Source organism: Zonotrichia leucophrys, chromosome 7 (assembly GCF_028769735.1).
Source record: "Zonotrichia leucophrys gambelii isolate GWCS_2022_RI chromosome 7, RI_Zleu_2.0, whole genome shotgun sequence".
Classification (NCBI taxonomy): Eukaryota; Metazoa; Chordata; class Aves; order Passeriformes; family Passerellidae; genus Zonotrichia; species Zonotrichia leucophrys.
The window spans coordinates 29,052,416-29,066,002 of NC_088177.1; the positions used below are offsets into that span (position 1 = coordinate 29,052,416).

The 13,587-nt window shown below is 36.4% G+C and overlaps 1 long non-coding RNA gene across 1 annotated transcript; it reads left to right on the forward strand.

Moving 5' to 3' along the window:
* The first annotated feature begins 2,002 nt into the window (after positions 1 to 2,002).
* On the forward strand, positions 2,003 to 13,010 carry LOC135450401 (uncharacterized). The gene is made up of 3 exons (XR_010441064.1): positions 2,003 to 2,123; positions 10,891 to 11,023; positions 11,184 to 13,010. It is a non-coding gene; the product is annotated as an uncharacterized LOC135450401 (long non-coding RNA).
* The last annotated feature ends 577 nt before the right edge of the window (positions 13,011 to 13,587 follow it).

The following is a 13,587-nucleotide window of genomic DNA, read 5'->3' on the forward strand; positions in this document are numbered from 1 at the left end:
TTATTGATTTATTTGCTTTTTTAGCCATCTTGTAATGTCTAAGCACTCATATCTAAACCATAGATTATTCAGGAACTTTCAGTATTGCTCACAGAATAATCTTTTCTTTGTCCACACTTGCAAGAACATTCTTTAACTATTGAAATCAGGTATTAGATCAGTATGTTTCTGATATAATCTTTGCAACATAAAAATCAACTTGCTATAGCAGAAGTGAACTCTGTGTAGCAGTGTTCCCAGTTTTAGGGATATTTTATTTTGCTTTTACCATCAATGCTCTTAATGTCAAACTAAGAACTATAACTCACATGATTTTTAAATCTGCCTTTTAACTTTATAGGCAAATATTAGTTTAATGGGTGAACCCTGAGGTTTATAAAAGAAAGTGATAAGCATTACTGGTGGTATATATTTCTGATAGACACTACTCCCATTTTTGTTTCTTGTTCTACCTATGAGGCACTATTTTGACTTCACTATGTCCAGTCTCTAAATATTCTGATACATTAAGGAAGAATCTGACTGAAATTTATACTAACAGACATCTGAAATTCAGAAGATATATTTCATAATAGTATGCTTAAGGCAAAAAAATAATATATATTAAGAAAAATACCATTTTCATGGTAACATGGCTTAGTCTTCTCCTCTCTTTGTGAAAAAAACCCCAAACACACAGAACTCAGTTTTTGTATGTACAATGCAATAGTTCCTTTGCTGTCAATATGCTGATTTGTGATACCTATGGTTCTGCTCACACATTGTTAGGCAAAATGAAATGTTTTAATGAGATGCAAGCTTCAAAGGAAAATTGAAGTGGTGAGAATTATGCACAGAGAAGGAAGAACATGCCTCAAGAAAGTGTCAGAGCACCACATGCAAATGTTATTTACCTTTGGGGCATACAGACGGTTACAACCATATTAACGCTCTCTGTGATCCTAACAGCACTTCTGTACTTTTGAATATAGAATTAATTTGACATAGATAATCATGTCCTAGGAGAGGATTATAATCACCTCTCTTTCTAAAAGCTTGCAAAATCCTCCTAATATTGTGCAGAAGTCTAATGGTGACTTGTGATTCTGCCTAGGCACATTTTCATGTCAGAATGTTATCCACATTTCTCTGAAATATGTGCTATGGCCACACTGTTTCTGACTCCCCAGGGCAGTGGATGGTGGGATAACTCAGTAATGCAACACAAGAAAATATGAAAATTAATCTGGGGGAAAGTAGTCTGTGCTGACTTTATTGCTGGGTGAGAAGCATGACAGGTCAAAAGGCTCATCTCTGTGCTGGACTCAAGAATGTATCATGTAGCAGGTTCCCTTTCAGGGTTGCACAGTTAATCCATAACCCAGATAATCCCCTACTGGTAATTGAGAGCTGATTAGATTTGGTGACTTTCTACACTACTACCAGTACCACAGTTCTTTTCTGCATCCTGTAATGTAGCTGTCCTGCTCTTGAGAAAGTCGTGGGCTCATAAACACCTCAAAACATGAATGGTAAAGATAAAATCTGCAAGAAATGTGAGTACACTGTCCTAGGATAGAAAATATTTGAATGAACAGTAGACTCTCTGTACTCCCTGTGTTCACAGAGAAAGAAAAAAAAAAATTTTCAAAACTTGGGCTCCCAAAAAGTAGTCTGCAGTAGAATGAAATTTTACTTTAGTAGGCAGAACAATATTTCTATACTCAAATGGTAGGTAAATTACATCAGATTACATTTTTTTGGTGAATAAATTCTTACTGATATGAATGGCGAAAGTGTGACTATGAAAAATGCAAAAGAATGTGTATTGGGCACAGTTTGTGGTGGCTGGGAGTGGGGCTCATCCCCAATGGGCTACAGCCGTGCAGGACATGTGAACAGCATTGAAGGTGATGAGCCAGGGAGTGCCAAGGTGCTGACCAATCACACAAAGTAGAGAGGACACACAGGTGCAGTGCATGAGCTGGGGGGTATGAAAGGCTGGGCTAGAGAACAAGAGGGCAGATGCAGGTGCTTAAAGCCTTCTGGAGTGGTGTGGCACTGTATGGGTTGGTGCTTTTTGCTATTATATGATGATGCTCTGTGTATTGTCGCTGTCTCAACTGCAGCATGTACTGTGACATGTATGTACATTTTGAACTCCTTCATGGTATTTCTTAAGGGATTTGTTAGGGCCAAAAAAGCCCAACAGGCAATTGTATTAGATAGAGCTCAGAGAAATCCCTGTAATTCTTCTTTAAATATTTTATATTGAACTCTGAAAGTAGAGAATGGGGTTCTTGTTGTGTGGTCTCTCTGTATGGTTGAGTTTTTTGCACAGATATTGCAGTTAGAATTAAGCTCTCCCTCCTTGACTTTGAAAAATTAGCATTTGTTCTAAAAATATTAATGTAGCCTAAACTTCAGTATGGGGGTTGCAGTCCAAGATTAGCTGCTTATTCATATTAGCTCTTTATTTTCACAGTAGTTTTCTTTTTCCATTTGAATTACTCACTTCTGTTAACTTATTTTCCAGGTGTTTTACACTTTCCTTCTGTGCTACTTTAAGTTTTCTATCCATCTAGAGATTACCTATGTTATGTGAATCATCTGTGGGTCTGGGGTGCAAAGCTGTATGTGAACAAATTTAGTCTAATTAGAAATGTGGATAGAAAGGGGAGAGTTCAGTGGAGGATGCTTCTCATTGCTGGGCTCCTCTCATGTCCTGCTGCATCTTCCCCGTTGCACAGCATCAGTGTCCCAGGTAAATGTGCAGCTCTGAGCACCTGAACTGTCATCACACTGGGGTCATTCACTGTAGTACCAAGGGTTAAGGAGTTAAAATCCTCTCCCTGATGGCAGCCTCCATGCATTTGCTCCCACAAGGGGAAGCTCTGTTATTCCAACTTCCTTGAGCAGTGCTTGTCTTGTGGTGCAGTGTAGTAATATCCTCATGTCCCATAACACCCTCACTATAGAGAGAGATACCACTTTGGTTTTCATGTCTCACAGTCCTGCAGCCAGTCTTCCTAGCTCACATAGCCAAGTTCTGAGGGAAAAGGCAGTAGAATTTAGTTTTTTATGTGGTAGTGCAGTTGGAGAAGCAAGTAGAACAGGAAAAAAGTATTTTGATATGCAGTTTTTGAGAACCAGAAGCTTCACAGAGAAGTGTTATCCATCTCACCTTCCTTCTCAGCAGTGCTAAGAATGTTCTGGCAATATTTTAATTGTTGAAAAAATACAGTTCTGTTGAAATCAAACTGTTTCACATGAATATCTTCTTTAAAAAAAAGCTACCCAAGAAAAATACAAAATAAATTTGAAGTCTAAGTCTGTATTTCTGTGAGATTTTAATGTCAAACCCAAACTGACAGCATGAAAACAAATGTGTGACCATGCCAGAAACAAATGTGTGCAGCTTTCATTTCAAAATAAGTCTTATTATCTTGGCTTGAAATTAATTTTTATGTATGCCTGACTAACTTGGTGGATAGGAGTTTTGCCTGAGAATGTACAAGAATATTTTCCCAAATTATATAAATTATTGAAAGTAAAAAATACTTAATTTACCATCCATACATAAGCCCATTTTTACTAGAAACCTATGCATGTATTGGAACATTTTCAAAATATCTGTAAAAGAAGTGAAGGGGACATGTGAGTGACAAATGTTAATGTGATGCTGCAGAATTCATGGTTCTCGCCATTTGGCACAAAGGATGCTCTGTGCCTCTCCACAGGGTATATCAAAAACCCCCTAAGAAGCATCACCATGAAATGTTTCTGGTTTTTCATTGGACTGCACTTATAAAAAGAGTGCTTGGTCTATGAGAGGCATCTAACATTTTCTTCCAGTTGAGGAGAGCTTGAGTTTCACGTGTTCAAACCAAAACGGATGAGGAGAGGCAGAGATGATTAATTGTAGAAGACAGAGTCATAGCTGGTTGCTGAAACCCATCTTTAGGAAAGATACTGGAGGACTTTAGTTAGTGTTTAGGAAAAGACACTTGAAATGCATTAGCAAACAACTGCTCACTTCATGTTTAGAAAACAATTCATTGTTTTAGAAAAACAAGTTTCTAATGAGAGGCTCACATGATTTAGTGAAAGAGATTCTAGCTAAATGATAAATTGAGGTTAACACCAATGCACCCACAAACTTTCATACATTCAGAACTTTGCATGCATTTCTGAGCCCTATGGGGCATGATATAGCCCCACACTTGATACATATGGCCTTTAATTTAAACACAGGAACCAAGGGACCAATTCTGGTCCCAAAAACTGACATTTAGAAGGTTTGGGGTTGCCTTGTGATTATTCAAGCCATTTCCCCTTGAGAATGCACAAACTCTAGCTCTCATCAGCCGGGGATAATGTTGCTTAGTGCTTTGCAATCCTGAGTTGAAGAACAATGTAGTAATAGAAAAAAGTTGATCTCCTTCCTTAAGTTCACATATAAACAACATATTTGATAAATGTGATTTGAAAAACATCATAGGTATTTGGTAAATTAAGTTGTGTAGCTCTCTTAGCATTGCGCAGTCATTAATTTAACAATACTCGTTGAGAAGATCTAATGAAAAACAATTCCATAACCTTGGTTTTTATTTTCTATGACAAACATGTATGAAATAATACAGCCTTGTGCCTTCCAAGATGTCATTTTGAAGGGGAAAAGTCCCCATTTCAAACAGATAGAAAGGAGCCAAAATAAGTCCTCTTATTGCGATAGATAAATAAGAGTTTATAGCCTTTGCCATGCATTTTGTGGTTCAGTTGCAGCAATCCCTGAGCACTGTGGTGGATTGTTCCTTCGTGTTCAACTGTACTGTGCAACTAGAGCATAGACTTTTGAAGTGTTTCACCATCATTTAACAGAAGTAAAGTTTCATAATCAGATTTTCCAAAAACAGCAATCTCTGCTGATTCCAGGATGCGCTTAATGCTGGCACTGTGGCTAAGAAAAAACTTAATAGCTAAAAGTATCTTACAAGCTAACATGCCAGGTAAGAGTTCCACTTTTCTGGAAGAATACTTTCCTACACTTGAGTAGAAGGTTGCATAATTATCTTAGGTGGTTGAACATGACATTAAAGGAGAAGGTGGGCGAGATTATCTTCTGAAAGCTTCGATGACAGAATGGAAATGTGCTTCATAATAATGAGTATCAGCACTGCAGTGTTACCTCAGGTCACTGCTTACACATATGAGCACATCCTAAGGTGTGAGCCCTAAATTTAAATCAATGTTATTTTGGATGTACTGTGTTCACCTGTGCATTTCACTGGGATTTCTGCAAACATATGCCATGTACTCTGAGAAGTATAGTGACCCACATTTAAAAAAAGTTTTCTTCATTTCTTTTGCCAGTAAAATTCTTGAGTAGGTTCTGTTTTGCTTTGGGCACGCAGGGTTTAGCTGAGGGAAGGAGCTGCCCATCTTCTGACTGCACCAGATCACATCAAATCAAACCTCCTTGGAACTGGCTAACTTGAGCTGAAGGGACTGCAATGCAAATCATAGATTGTGGCTAGGCAGAGCCACACCAAAATAAGGAGATGGATTTACTTTGAAATGAAAACATATTCTAAATTCTTGCATAAATGGGATTTTCTCTTGAGAAAAATTAACCATGCTGGCTCCAAATGATTCAGTGGTGTACACTGTGTCTGTGACATGAAATTGTGTGTTCATGTTCACTACAGCATTTAGGATACTGGCAATGGGCAAATACAATTTTTAGGATAAAGTTAGGTTTGCAAAATCACTTCACTTACGTTTATGGTATGTTATTTAAAAAATCCAAAACTCAAGGGTGACAATAAAAGTCCAATTTTTCCTTGTAGTCTGTAGGGCTTTTTGTTTCTTTTCTGATTAAAAAGTTTCAAAATTTAAAATATTTAAAATTTTGCAATAATACATATTTTAATGTAATAATAAAATATTTAATAGTAATATAAAATTTTAATAAATATTATCTAAGAAGAATCATGTCATATATTGACTTTCAACTTATGTTGTTTTGTCTCTGAAACAGCTTTAGGATAAAGCTAAGGTACCTTTTAATATAAAATACCTCAACACTTATGTTTTCATTATCAAAGACTTTTAAACAATTGAGATAGCTGTCACATGTTTTTTCATACTGTTATTCATTTTGCTCAAATTTACAAACCTAATTTTTTTGGAAATTAAACATATGTAAATCAGTAAAATATTTTAGATTCATACAAAGAACATAGAAACTTCCCTGTGTATATTTCAAACATCACATCAAAAGCAGAAATTATTGGTTCCTTCTTGCCAGCCTCTAGTCTGCCTCTGGCTATCCTGTGTATTCCTTCTCCAAGAAATCACAAGGTAGAAGCTTCTCTTCTTCATGTACCTTATCCACCTTGATTACATTATTCAACATAGAACCATTCTCTTCAGGGTACTAACCAAGCCTGGCTACCTGTGTTAAACCAGATTTACTTAATTTCAGAAGTAATTTATAATCTAAATTGGAATTATTATTAGAACAACCAGGAATGCATGTATGCATATTTTGAAGATTTTCAGCAAAAATTCTGCAAATTTTGCAACCATGCAGAATATTTATAAAACATCTTCAAAATGTGAAAGTTATTTTCTCCTTGCCTTTTTTTTTTTTTTTTTTGACCTGGTGGCACAAATTTGTATGTTTAGCTGTAACTGCTTGGGTACATTCCACGGATGTTTGCTGATAGGAAGTGTCTCCTATGGCAAACATCTGATTGTAAATGTGAACAGTCTGAAACACAGGAATCCCTGAAAGATAATGGCTTTTAGGTCACATAAATTTGGAGGTTAATTTCCAAACTCTTCTAGAAGCCTCAGTACTGCAGATTTTTTCATACCCAGTCCCTTTTACAATAAAGGGCCCCAATTAGCTAGGCTGAATTCCTTGCTCAATGAACCTACAAGGAAACTTGTGGAGCAATAGAATTAAAAGATTAAACCACAAGCCACTTGTACTAAGTCTTTTAAAGACTTAAGAACCATAGAGTTTACATAGTAACTGAGTCTGGAGACTCACTTGCTTTTGGAGAATTCTGAGACTTTTTGTTTTCTTCCTGCCTGGTCTGGGCTCTTTGCTGCTGTGTGGCTGTTCACATCTGGTTATGTCACAAAATAACAAATCAAAAGATAAGATTACAACTGAGTAACCTTTATTTGTTTGGGGGGTGGTGTTTAACTGCTTCTTAATTAGAGAGAAAATCCCCTTTATTGTTAACCCATAGGGTAAGAATTGGAAACAGCAGTATCATATGATCACAGTATTCTCACTCACATAACTGCTTTAAGTCTTTCATAAAATTCAGGCATGGAACACTACTCATGACAGTTGTAAGAGACAGGGATTTGATACCACATGCATTTAAATGTCTGCAACAAGGTTGTTTTGAGAGTTTATTAAATACACACAAGACTGAATTTTTGCCATTAACTTCTGTTTGTGGCTTTACACCCCTTATTTCAGTGACCCAGGGTAGGGAAAAAAATATCTGTATTGAAACACTGCAGGAGATGAGTATATTTTCCCTGTATAACTACAAATACAATCTACAGGCAGATTAGTGGTTTGGCACATGTATGAGGACATGAGTCATATCATTCTGTGGATGTCTTTCAGTTTGTCTTCAGAGTATAAACTATTTAGATTTTAAATTTTGATTCTATAAGCTGTGCCTTATAGGCTTGGTGTCCTGTTTCTATTCAGTTAACAGGAGGGTGAGAGGGAAGGGAAGCTCCTGCTTCCAGCAGGAAGACTGACTGGGATTTCCCTTCTCCAATCAGGAATAGGAAGCTGCCTGTCAGGGAGCTAGGAAAACACATTTTGCCAGTGAAACACATAGAAAGGAGGAGCAGTTAACGGTGGTAGGATCCTCCAGTTCGAATGATGTAGGCAAGTTTAGTGCTTCTAGAAGATCTGAATGAGTAATAATGGTGGAGTCACAGAAGCTGCTCCCATGGCTGGTGTTTGCAGACAGCGCTGATCAGGAATCACTTGGAGCAGGTAGAAATGATCCCTGGCTCCATATGGAGTCCATGTTTAGTCTGCTCCCAAGAAAGCAGAAGACCCCTGTGTGCCAGAGCAGGCACTGTAAATTTGGTATGCACTTACTTTTGCCATTTACACCTAGATGATGATATGTGTTCACACCTGGTCACATTGCTGAAAAATCAAGCTGGTCAGAACCGAGAACAGGATGAGAACAGGTTGCTTGCCCACTGAAGTATGTAATTGAATAAAAATAATTCCCAGAGAAACTGAGGAAAAAGTGGGGAGTCTCTGGCCTTTGGGGAATTTTTTTTTTGTTTTGTAGACAAGCTCATCATAGCATACCTTTTGTTTTCACCACCTTATGAACAGAACTGTGGGGTGTTTTCTACCTCATGTGATGACTTATTGACAGCTTGTCCAGTTGTGGTAGATTTATAAAATATTGCCTGCTGTCTGCTCAGTAAAATTTGAGGTGAACTGAGAATGTTACAAATATCTTATATTTAAATGGGATGCTGGCAAATTAACATAAATCTTGAGTGAAACTTCATAAATATAGAGAGCAATGCATTTAGATACTGTGGGAGTTCCAAGAGAGAACTTCCCTTTTTCAACTGTTTTGTAAAACCTTACTATTATCCTGTTTGTTTCTTGCATACAGGCAATTTTTACTTGGGCATTCTTGAGGAGTCAGTAGGAAAAAACTGGTTAGAGACAAACCTGCTAAAAGCCTAACAATGCAGGTAACTGCAGCTCATTGGACAGTGTCTTGTAGTAATATTTGCCTTCAAGAGGAAGAAGGCACATTTCACCAGAATTCAGCAATTTTAACCAATACAAAGTTGCTGTGAAGGACAATTAGAATCTATTCCCACATTTGTGAAGGGCAGTACAAGAAGTAATGATCTGCAGATTATATGTCAGCATTCAATCATTTATTTTAATAATAAAGATAAGTAAGGTCAGGAATAGAAAGCTTGTCAATATAGTGAAATCTCCTTTAATAGTTAGAGAAGGATCTATCAGAAATGATATAAGGATAGTTTGTTCTGTCTCTGGGCAGTGCAGTAGCTTTGATGGTCTCAACATCTTACTCAGCCCTTGAATTCTTTGAGGTTCTCAGGTTCTGACTATCAGATAAGGGTTTGGTGAATATTAACAAGCTCTGAAGTGTAGCTGAGGTAAACTGTCAGGCAAGCAAAAAGATTCCATGAGGGCAGTATGTGATTTGTCTCCTCTTCTGGCTTTGGTACAAAGGCATGGAAGTGATGATGGGAGGAATGAATTTCCATGTGTAACACTCAAATCACACGGAGTTTATCTAATGTCTCTTACTGCAACCAAATTTTTCACCAGAACAAAAATTCTAGCATTAATCATCATACACAATTGAAAATAATCTGATACCTTGAATGGGTTTTAATAGCATGCCTTAAATGTATTGGGGCTGCAGACTTCTGAGTTGCAAATACAAAATGCTTTTGTCTACAAAACCTTTTCAACTGTATGAATGATAGGTTTTTTGTATTTTTTTTCCTGAGAAAACCATATTTTAGAATTAGTTCTGCAATAGAATTACTTGAAAGACAAATGTCATAATGATATTACCTTGAACTTTTATTAATTTCTATACATAGCTATTCAGAAAAAACTACAGTCAATACACAATCTATCATGAAATTCAGCGGTTTTGCTGTATGCAAAAGTTGATATCCTTCATCAAATGACCCTGATGTGCTTTGCATACTTAGAAAAAGCCTCCTGATCTGTGTTTGCAATTCTCAAACATAAAGATTGCATCTTTGATTTTGCTAGCATTGGTATTTGAAAGTATAATCAACACAGAAATGCTCAGGTTTGACAAATGATTTCAGTAAACATGTCTTCTCTCAGAGATATTGGAAACAGATAATATTAAGGGAATTTTACTGCCTGGAACCCCGATCTTCAAAGGGAGTATTAGTAGAAACTGAAATCAGAATGAACATTAAGGATATTAAATGCAAACAACGCTTCAGCGCAGGCACAAAGATACATTAAAATTATGGAAATATACACAATGTATTTTTCAATAAATGAAAAACATAAAATACTTTGGGGTGGAAGGTTGTATAAATATAAACTCATTATTGTAAAATTAATGTTAGATGTAATATTTTGGTGATAAATGGAAAATTCTGATTTATCAGAAATAGTTTTATCAGAAATAGCTTTGAGAAAACTTTTGAGTACTTTTAGCTTCTTTAGAGAGAAATTATTTTTTAAGAATTTAAATTAATTTCATTCCAGCTATTTCAAAACAGAACATTTTGGAACTGTATTACATTGATTTGTCTACTAGACACAGTATTAAGACAGTCACATCAAAATGGAGTATTTAGTTTCACCCAAAGTATTTTTCTGCACTTTCTTGTGATGGGGAATTTATGATGTTTGTATTTTTTGTATGTATTTGCATTACAATATTTGTTTCTTTTAACAGTTGTAAGTGTTTAGAGCCTATGACATTTGCCCTAAAGAAAGTCAAGTCCAAGACAAGCATTTTAGAGTATTTTTCTTTAATGATATTAAAAAGAAATCCTATAGTAAGAGTAAATGATTAAATTTAACAACTTCTAAAAATTATCTTTAATCTTACAATTTCTAAGGATACAATATAAAGTGGAAACAATTAGAATGTGAGTTCAAGAAGCACATAAGTCAAATGTGCAAATAGCTTTGAATACATACTTTTCACATACCTTAAAAAATCATTAGAATTTTGGCAACTGGAATTTTTCTACCTTATTGTAAAATGTACCCGATGACATATATTTTCCCCAGGAAGTTAAAGGATAACAGAATTTTACATTCAGTGACCACCTACAAGTCTACTTTTAAAGATGCAGGTTATACTGAGTGCATCAGCAACCTAACCCTGATGGTGTGTGCTCAGAAAGCGCAGCAGCAGTTTCAGACTGGAGGGTAAAGAGGGTCCCCTTGCAGAGACAGAGGGATGCAGAGAGTATGATAAAGGTGAGAAAAAAAGACAAAATCTAAAGTACTCTCATATATTTCAGTTATGGTAAATACCATGGAATAAAAATTTCAGTTCATGAGCCTTTCTCTAGTTTCACCTCCTCTTCAGTGACTGTCCTCAAAACATTTCAAAACCCATTTCAATTCTGTTTTCCAGTACTCAGGTGTAGAGTTTGGATGAGAAGAACAGAGGGAGTGTAAAGCATGCTGTACCACTTGCTGGCTCTTCAGCTACACATCTGTATGTCAACAAACATAGGGAACTGGATGCTGATGCCACCAAGAACATTTCTGGTTTTGACACTGGAAATTAAATAACAGCTTTATAAGAATTGAAGTTGCTGGGAAGATTCCTGCCTCTCTCAAAATACAGAGTTCAGCAAAACTCACATTTTTTAACAATCTGTTTTGAATATTTCAGTCTTGGGTCTTACTTACATTAAGATACTTAAATCAATCTAGGACAAGCTATCATCATATTTGTTTTTAGGTGATTCACCCCATCCAAACAGAGCTGGTCTCACTGCACAGAACTATAGCACTACATGGATGGCATATGTGCAGTGTGCTTTTTATGTTTGAAATTTTACAATCCCTTTGCCTTTACAAAGAGGACACCATATTTCTGACTTTAGTACATATTAGTTTTTCTAATATAAAAACATAACAGTAGTTAAAAGCTAGGTTGTGTTTTGTTACCTTAACTCCATACCTCCTATCTTTCAGAGCTCTGAATTTGGCTAAATGTGATGTTCCCGAAGTATAATAGTGGGAAATCTGTATCATCACAACATGTTACTTTTCAGGATGTTTACTGGAGGAAAAGGGAATATTCCTCCTGCTTTGATATGTAGAGTGTGCGTGGCAAGAGGAAGTTGATTTTTCTCTGTGTAACATTTTAGTTAATGCAAGGAATGCAAATTAATTCCTCTGGATTGAAACTGAACTACAAGGTGCACAATAGGAACACATCTAATACACTCCAGCTGCAAAAGGACATTCAGTTCAGGGGCCTCCTCTACAGAGAGTCCAAAGGAGAAAAAAAAGGATAATAAGGAAAATACATTATGGAACCTTCAGATCTCCTCAGTCCCAACTATTTGACTCTTCTCTGTTTGACCACTACTGTTTGACCACAGTATTTGCTGTTCTAAATGTAGCCAGGGCAAATCTACTGCCTAAGTAAATGGTGGTCCCCTGAGCTGAGGTTTTGAGGTTTGAGGTATGATTTCAAACCGCAGCCAGTACAAGGAAATTACTGTTGAAGGCAAATGGAGTTTTAAAGGATTGACCCAAATCTCATTAAAGCTGCTGGATGATTCAATCAATTTTATGGAGTTTTGCACTAGATCTAGAAGCTCCAGGTCTTGCTGCCTGCTGATAGCATTCAATAATTTTGGAAAAACAGAACCCAGTAGAGCGACTTGTCTGTATGAATCAGTGATGTGAGCAGAGAATGTGGCCATAACTCTTACTCACACATTGTTTTATTTAATAGAATATGAGTGAAGATTAATATATATTCCCTCATGCAGGGGAACATATAGCTTGAAAACATCTGAAAAAGTGAAGTAGTTATCAAGAATTCCCAGAAGACCCATTAGACATGACTGATTTTGACTTAAAAATTACTTCTAAGATAAAACCAACTATTTTGGAATAAGTATATCTGCTATACCAAATATTTACTTATTAAGATTCATATTTACTTATTAAGATTATTTTTTTCTTGCAATTTATCAGCATCCTACTATAAGAGTTCATAAAAAACCAAAAACAAATGAAAATGTGAATATTCTTTGTGAAAGGTAAGACATTTTGAATAAAATATCTTTGCTTTTCAGTCACTTCTACATAAGAAATATTTAAAATTTGAGTGTACATATCTGTGTATCTCAAACTTTGACAGAGTTAGAATGTTCAGTTGTTAACAGTGTGTTTGAAAATAAATTGGACGCTTTGATATTAAAGTGTCTTCACAGCATATTCCCTAGTAAGTCTTTGTTGCCATCATTTAGATAAGTTTCTGGGAAGGTGATGAAGACAACAAGTAAAAAACCCTACCTATAGCCATGTGCCTTTTTTCATCTCATTTAGGCAGAGCAGGACTTTCCAGACTTTTACCAAGTTAATCCAGACAATTAGCCCAATCCCTGACTTCACATTCTCATTGCAGGGGAGGCCTGCATCTTTGTCTACTTGGGTTTTTAAGCAAACAATGGAATTCCAGTTTTTCCTGAATTAAGAAGGCGAGTGAACTGCAGACATAACTGAAGAACTCATCCTGTTGTCTGCTCTCAAAAAGTCTCAACAGAAACTCTCTTCTGTCTTCAGAAACAGGAAACCTCGAGCCAAATGAATCCTGTTCATTTTTTCCCCCACCTTTTAAGCTCCCTTATTTTCCTCTTGTAAATCTTCATCTTAGTCTTAGCTAAAGAGCATCCCTTTAAACAGCTCTTCATGATCGCTCTCACAGAGGGCCCTGCTGGCTGCAGGGATTTATCTTGGCTTTTGCTTACTCCCCTGCCTGCTCTCCCAGCCCCAGCTCAAGAGCAGAATGA